Here is an 8,719-nt window from a genome sequence, read left to right on the forward strand (position 1 = left end):
GCAGAACAATAGACTTGCCCCCAAACATCCATAGCCCTCTCTCTAGGATTGAATGCACTGTATCCTCATCCCTAAATCTGAAGATGAAGAAAGTAGTACCAGTGGACATAACATCCTCCAACCCTGTAGCTTCCCATGTACGGAAAGCAATTGAGCGAGCAACATGAAACGGCATAGAATACCTCAGGAAATAACCCACAATACAGCAAAAGCCATTCAACATCATTGTCATCAATAACATCATCCGGGATATGTCCTTAATATCAAAACAGCAGGGATTAGTGAAAAAAATCCTAGGGGTGAAAAGGTTTTGGTGTTGGGAAGGGGAAGGTGGTGGGGATGGCCAAAGAGTGGGAATGCAGCAGTAGGCGCGGGTGTTGGGGCACTGGGCCCTGGGAATTGGGGCACTGTGGGCAGAAGGCCTGCAAAAAGGGGAGACTTTTATCGAGCAGTTGGAGTGCATGATAAAAGCATCCTCAAGAATCGACCAAATTGAAACCACGCTTTCCAGGAATCTACAGCAAACAAAACCAGCAAGAAAGCACAAAAAAACTGCTTAAAATCACACCAAAAATAGGTCTACAAAATGGCCAAAAGAAACCCAACCAAAATAGCATGTTCTTGGGAAAAAAACAGAGGGTTTTACTAGGAACCAGAGGTCAACAATGTGCAAAGAGCTATGGGGATTGAAGAGCAAGCCTAGAAGAGTCAGTCATTGCACTCCATTGCAATTCCCGATCGAGAAACCCACCGCAAAAGCAACTCTAGATCCACAGTTTCCATCAATTTCCACAGCCAAATCCCAGCGACCCGAGCCGCTAACACAGGCACTGACGAGTTGAGAGCAAAACACTTAAGAAAATTTCTAGTTTTTTCCCCCCTAAACCTTAACAGGGATGGACGATGTTTGGGTGATGGTGATGGGCTTGATAGGCTTTATGTGGAAATTTTGCTTGGGTTTTTTGGGCTGGGAGAGGAGGTCTATAAGAGTGTTTTGTTTTCCTTTAATGTGTTTGACATCAAATTGGTAGCGAGCAAACCATTGGGCCCAGCGAAGTCTCTGACCATCTGAAATTTCTTTTTGTTTAAACTCAAGCATCCATGGGAAGGCTGACAAGATGGAATTCAAACTTTTCAATACCTCTTCTGACAGCCAAAATTTCTTTGTATGTAGAGTGGTAGTGTTCTTCACTAGGTTTAAAGTGTCCACTCTTATACCCACAGATTTTCCTTTCTCCATCAATTTCTTCTAAGAGAACGGCTGACCAATGAGAATCACTAGCAGCTATCTAGAGAATTCTTTTTCCATTGAAAGGAATTTGCAGGGAAGGTAGTTGGGAGACTAACTCTTTCAAGGTTTTAACAGAGTTAGTTTGAGAAGGGCCCCATAGAGGTGGATTTTTCTTGAGCATTATCTGGAGAGGTCAGACCAGAGGTGACAGTTTTTTAATGAAGGGGGCCATGTAATTGACTATCCCAAGGAACTATTGGAGTTCTTTGAGAGAGAGATGGGTGTCAGGAAACTTAAGAAGTTCCTGGCCAATATAAGGCTGAAGTTGTTAGGAAACGACCCGTTAATGCAGCGGAAAACAAACAATAATTTCTAGGATCATTCCCTGAAAGAATAGCATGCATGCATGAAGAGTGGTGGAAATGGAGAAGAAAGCATGAAAGGATGGATTCAAGAAACGGTTTTTAAACAAAGCATGGAAATGAGATTATACCTACTCCTTTGCTTTGGATTGATGAAGATTAGCCTCAAAAGGATGAGACCTCCACACTTTAACACCACCTTGAGAGGATTAGAGAGTGGCCGTGGCTAGGGAGAGAGAGATTTTAGTTTGTGTTTGAGTGAACAAGTGAAGAATGAACTAAAATGCAACCTTTTGCATTTATATATACTTGGGCAATTTTGCAATTATTTATTTTTCACTTCCAAGCCCAATAAAATCTTATTTTATAAAGGGACCCCACGAATTTATTATGCTACCCTTTGAATAATCAATATTATTCAAGGGCCCATGTAAACTAAACTAGTTTACATTAACAACCCATAAATTTACCCTTTTTACCCTTTAACTATTAAAAGGTTATTTTTGTTCATCTCATTAATCTTAACACTTTAAGATATAATAATTAAATATAATTAATTATTGCTTGACCATTTTAACCCTTAAAATGTCACAAATTGTTTTCTATGTAACTATTACTATAGAAATCCCGTTATTACCCTCGGAAGGTGCTAGCCCTCTTCGGATAATCATTTCTCTCTCTCATCATTCTCTAACTTCTCAAGGCTATTGGTGTGACCATGTAGGTCCACCGTGGATTAGCCGTGAGCCGGTTCTGGATGAATCTAGAAACCTGTCCGGAGACCCAGCGACTATGGTAAACATCTAGCAATGTCAATAGTCCCTAAACCACGATGAGAAATGCTTCATCGAACCCATTTTGATCATACGTACCATGCACGTAAAGTCCCTCCACTGAGATATCCTGATCGAGCATGGATTCATGACGTTAAAATCTAAACTCGATCTTCTACCGAATCGTCGATCAATATGTCCAGAAATCATCATCACAAACTTGCTTTTGTATGACTAATATAACTCTGCCAGAGATTCTGTTTTCTGTTAGTGTAATAACGTATGCACAAAAGTCGAGAAAGACACATCCAAGTGTAGGTCGAACCCACGAAGTCTACTCGAAGAACCATCCAAGGAACTAAGGAGGGATTTGCTAGATCCTCCTTAGTGGCATGCTGCGTAGGCATCCAGAATTAAAACCTTCCGACCTAACACTGAACCTGTAAATAGGTAAGCAGGTCGATCCCACGAAGAGTGTCTATCCGAATTTTCTTTGATGTGAAAAACGCTGGGGTTTTATGTAAAAACAGAAAACAATTTCAGTAAAAGCAAAAAAACATATTTAATTCGAATTCAATCAAAAGGACGAAACTTGTCTCTGTCAACTCCACCATCGGAATCTATAAACTGATCATTGATGCAAAGAAAATCAATTCACATATTGAATATTCACCGTGAAAATAATTTCCTTCTCTCCTTAATTGTAAATCAGGAAACAAGCGATCCTAATTAATCTTACCCCTAAACAACCCTAGACAAGCTCAAGATTTAATCTAGTGGCAGCCTTAAGATTAGAGAGATCGACGAAGCTAAACAACACAAACACAAGCTGTTGTATTTAATTTAGTTGAATGTTCTTCGTAAGGTTACTTTCCTGACGCAGCAATCACTTACCCTAATGCTTCACAAGTTGGAGGGATCAAACAATTACGGATTTGATATCAACTTAGCAGTAGATTTCAACAAATATACACCTAGTAGGCCTCCTAGTAATAAATGCATCAATCATAAAATATGCACAGAATAACATTCAATACTCAAACATGTAATTAACACTAAAAACAGAAAGATCTCACATTTATTTGATTCCGAGGTTTCCGTTTCCTCTCGACCAAGTTACAAAAGTTCTAGCCGCTCATGGCCATCACAACTCAAGTGAAAGAAAATTTCAGAGAAGAGAAGAAGAGAGGCGTGGTCCCCCAAACCTAATCTGATCTCCTTTTAAATCTAATTTAAGAATTCAAATCCCACTCAATCTCCTAAAAGAATATCTCCTATCTAAAATAACATTAATCCTAATTTAATTCTAATTGGAATAAAATAAATAGAGTCCTAATAAAATGAAGGAGGTGGTGTTTCCAGCTGTAATTTTCGGCGCATGTATGTCTTCAAAACGTGCAATAATAGACTGACTTGCATAACAAGTCAGAATGCTCCAGGACGTCGGTAATGCAGGTGCGTCAACTTCAAGCTCGATTACAACCTTGATTCAGTCAGTATCTCTAACAACTCAAAACATGAAAATTGTAGATATCTTTCTTAGCGTTCCACAGCATTTTGAATCATCTCATCGGAGCTCGGATGAGAGAATTATGCCCAGAATACGAAGCAGTGGCGAAACTGTCTGAATCCCCTAATTAATTCGTTTTTCATTAACACCCCATTTGCTTCCTAAACCAAAATAAAGTAATAATGAGTACATTAGGAAACAAATACTATAAAGACTAACATTAAGGGGGGTAATATGACATTTTGCATTCCATCACGTAGCCTTAAATTCAAGAAGAAGAATCAAAGGAATTTTGATTTTGGCAAAAACCAAATCTAGCGTGAGAGAGAGATATGGGGGCTGTGTGTTTTTTTCAAGGAGAAAACTCCATCATTTTTTCAATCACAAACTTTTTCTTTTTTATAGTAAACTGTAATGCCTATTCCCATATGATAGGCTTGGGCTCCAACCCAACACCACAGTTACCCACTCCCATTAGATATTTTATTTATTTCATATTATCTCAATTAAACTCTATATATATTTAATCTATATATATATATATATATATATTAAATCTATATATATATATATATATTAACATTTAACAATAATGATGATTTAATTAATATATGCGAACACATATTAAACGTAATTTCACTTGTTTAATTTTTCTAATAAATTAATAAAGGCTACGACCTCAGCAAATTTAATTGCCTGTGAATTACCAAAATATCATTCGCCTTAAAAAAGACAAATGCCCTTCTTCTCCTTGGATCTTAAATTATCTTCTATGTGTTTGACCCATAGGCTCCTCATCACACTGGCAATGTATAGATACGCGATTAACACTAATTAATCATCTCACTAATACACAGACCAAGATTGACCCCTAGCAAGGCATCATGGCCACTGGTAGATTCAGATTCAGCAAAGTAGCTACCTGTCAATGATATGGTTACCGTGCAATTCGATCCTTTCATCGTTGTTATCTCGACAGACTAAGGCATAGAAATAGTGTCAACCTTCGGTTACTCTCGATATTATGTTTCAGTTTCTGGACTAATGACCTGTATTTAAACTGATAGGCAACAACTCAATCCCACTTGGCCACAGTTTTAATGTCATTGTCATATCTAAAATTGTGCCGTGAGATAACTTTCTCCGTACCCGGAGTGATAATCCTCTGTCGATCCACCATAGTCTTGATACACTCCTTGATGCAGCCAATCACCACGTATTGACAACTTTGAAAAGAACTGCGTTAGGCTAGTGTCAAACTACACGAATCGGTACACAGGCGCTTCATGATCTCAAGTCTAAGGATCACATGCACCACCATTCGTTGAGGATTTGTTCCATAACACTGGGGTTACCATCCATATGGAATCCTCTAGTGGGTCAATCTAGTGAACTTCTACGGTGTAATGCCTATAGCAAGCACCCATGTGTTGCACCAGGTTTGTCACCAACAGCCTTGACAAGTGAGATCAGTCACTGTCTTTCGATAGGGTCGTTCAACACTATGATAGCCTTACCTATTATATGTGCCTTTACTTCACATAATACTGGGCTCAGACATTTCTAGAATGGCCACCATATGGGCTCATAGGTTCTCACTATCAAGATTGAAACACTTGATACCCTTGTCACGGTTCTACCATTTTGGACATATATCATACATATTGCAATAATATGATTTAACGTGATATAATAAAATTGCCTTTTATGGTTGAACATTATTACAAAGAGTCAATTCTACAATAATTGATTGGCTCTAGGGCCCTACTCTACAAAGTTGATATTAGCCATTGGCTATTTGCATGCGCAGGAGTTAATTTTGGTAGTGTTGAGGACCACTTCTTTTGTGAAGCATGACTCCATATTTTTAAGGAGGAAAAATTGGTGTATAAGCCAGATGACTAGAATGATATCTGAAGAGTAAAAAATGAACATCAATATAGACAAGAGCCTGCTTTACGATGGGTTGGAAATGCGATCATGGCCTTTTGAAAATGGATGAGGCATTTTGAGCCCAAAAGGAAGATGGATCCAATTGGATGAGAGGTTGGATACAAACCTAGTTTTTTCTCTGCTCAGGTGAAAGTACGAGTTGCCAAAATCCTGCCTTCAGATCAAATTTGGAGAATACCCTGGCATTTGTGAGGTATCCAAACAGAAAATCTTTTTTGGGAAGAGGAAACTTGATGTCTGCAAGAAACCAATTTAATGGTTTATAGTTGATGACAAGACGAAGTTTTCCTTTGACTTGCTCAGCGCTTTTGTTAACATAAAAGGCTTGATAGGCCCATGGGGATTGAGTTGGCTCAATCAACTTTTCTTTTTCGAGCTAGGCTAATTCCTCTTGGGCTAGGGTTAAATGTTCAAGATTCATACCCGGATGGGTGCCTTTGGTAGGATTTATGTCCTCATTTTTCTTAAAGGGAAGGCTAACGTAGAATTTCGAATTTAGCCATAAAGGATGAAAACACTTTGTGAGAAATACTGCATAGATTGGGCAAAACATTCAGTCAGTAGTTGTTTGGTTACGTCAGTGTCAAGGACAGTGGGTGGTAAGGTGGTGAAGTAATTGTGAGGTTGCTTGTATGGTTGGAAATATGACTTGTGTTTGAGGCCTTGTGCGGTAAAGGTAAATTTGGCTTTGAGGAGTTGGTTCAAAAGATCCCATCCAACAACCATATCTTTACCAGGATGACGAGAGCCGAGACATTCATGTGTAAGGATTAAGTTGGGGAAAAACTATATGTGGATTGGTTTACTGATTAAATTTGTGGAGAAGTGTTCGCCATTTGCTGCAGTAAACCATCGAATGTGAGGATGCCAAAATGACGTTGGGAGGACGTCAAGATTCAAGATGGCTGAAGTAGGACCAGTGTCAAAAAGTGCCATGACCATAATGGGCCAGTCATATTTAGAGTGGAGATACAAAGTGAGTTCAACCATAGGTACTTGTACTGAGAGATTCATAGGAAAAAATCCAAACTAGAGGGGCCCACCACTGGAATATCCATCTGAAGAAGATGTTTTCGTAGAATCTGGAAAAGTCAAAAGGTCTATAGCAAAGACGGTAGAGGGTGTTTGCTCTTCTATTTCAAAATAGAGACTTTCCAAGTCATGTTCTGCAATAGCCGATCAAGTGCTATAAGCTGCTTGACGGACTTATGTTTTTTGGGATAGTTTTTGGCAAAATGACTGGGCTATTTACAGAAGAAACATCGTCTGGTTTTAGGAGAACCTCGTTTCTTTTTTTGAAAGTAGTGATGTTTCTTTTTTCTAAAACGAGTTTTTTTGTTCTTGTAGAATGACTTTCTGAAAGGTTTTCTGTCTGAATGAAAAGTCTTGATTTTGTGAAACTGTTTTNGATGTTTCTTTTTTCTAAAACGAGTTTTTTTGTTCTTGTAGAATGACTTTCTGAAAGGTTTTCTGTCTGAATGAAAAGTCTTGATTTTGTGAAACTGTTTTTTCTTTTTAGTGGGATAGTGACAGGAAGGATTTCTGGTGGGGCATTTGAGTAGGAGATCTGGTCTGTGATAGGACTTTTCAATAGTACTGTCTGTTTGCTGAAAGTGTTGAATAAATGCCCATTTGTTACAAAAACCCTGGAGGGCTTTTTCAATAAGTTGGCCCAAATGGCCAAATGTGATGGAGGTCAACGTGTGGCCATGTTGTTCAAGTAGCCTTTGTGTTTCTTGAGATAGAGATTCAGGAATGGAGCTCAAAGAGGCTTGCTTAAGGTTAGGATCATCAAGTCCACCAATTTCATAAAACCGAAGGGAAGCCCGTCTAAAATGGGTTTGCAAATCCTTAAGTTTAAAGGAGCAACATTTGAGCTTAAAGAATTCTTCTCTTAATTGGTCTTGGTGGTTTCTATTATCACTAATAAATTCTTGGACCAAAAATCCAGTGAATTGTTCAAGAGAAACAACTTGGACTACTTGGAGTTGTTTGAAATGACAAAGATTATACCACCATTGGCATAGAATACCTATAAACCATGCTATAGTAGCTTCAATTACTCTGATAAGGGTTCTCTCCACTTAGAAGGATGATGTGGATCCAGATTGAACCAAGGCCCATAAGAGAGAGGAACATAATGGGCTTGGTTATATGTGCCAGAAGGACCCGTAGGTGAAGAAGGTGGAGTGTCCATGACATTGGGTTCACTAACAAGAGCTTCAATAGCAGGTTCAGGATCAAGAGAGGTTTCATGAAAATGATTGGTGTTTCTGAATCAGAGGAGGAGGATTCACTGGATGTATCAGAATCATCCTTGGAAGAGGAGGCTCTAATTGTGGCATAATGAATGGGCAGGTTTTGAATAAGAGTGTGGTCTGATAAAGTATGGTGTGTGAGGAATTCTATAATAGGGTTAGGTGAGGAAGAGGAAGACATCATAAATTGTGATGGTAGTGGTGAATTTTCCTCTAAAAATGGCTCGTTCTAGAACCGTTTATAAGAAAATGAGTCCCTCTATACTCCAACTCTGATTTTTTCTATGTTCCTAACATTTCCCAACACTGACTTTATATTAGGCAACTTTTTGATCAGAAATTTCTTGTCTTGTTTTATTTTATCCTTTTGGATGTCTTGTGCAGGACCTGGTGACTGGGAAGATGATTGGAAGGGGTAGAAGGGTTGGTAGATTGTTCTTTCTCGACTTTTGTGCTTCGCCTTCTCATGTGTCTCTTGCCATTCTTCCAACATCTTAAGAAAGAAAAGAAGTGAATAAGAAGTGGGCTACATGGCATAACAGGCTGGGCCATCTTGACTTTAGTCAATTGAAGAGGAAGGTGAATCAGATGGTTTAGGTTGTGATGGTGTTTTGTTTAGAGGCTGGACAATA

This window comes from Pistacia vera, unplaced genomic scaffold, assembly GCF_008641045.1.
Source record: "Pistacia vera cultivar Batoury unplaced genomic scaffold, PisVer_v2 Contig625, whole genome shotgun sequence".
Lineage (NCBI taxonomy): Eukaryota > Viridiplantae > Streptophyta > Magnoliopsida > Sapindales > Anacardiaceae > Pistacia > Pistacia vera.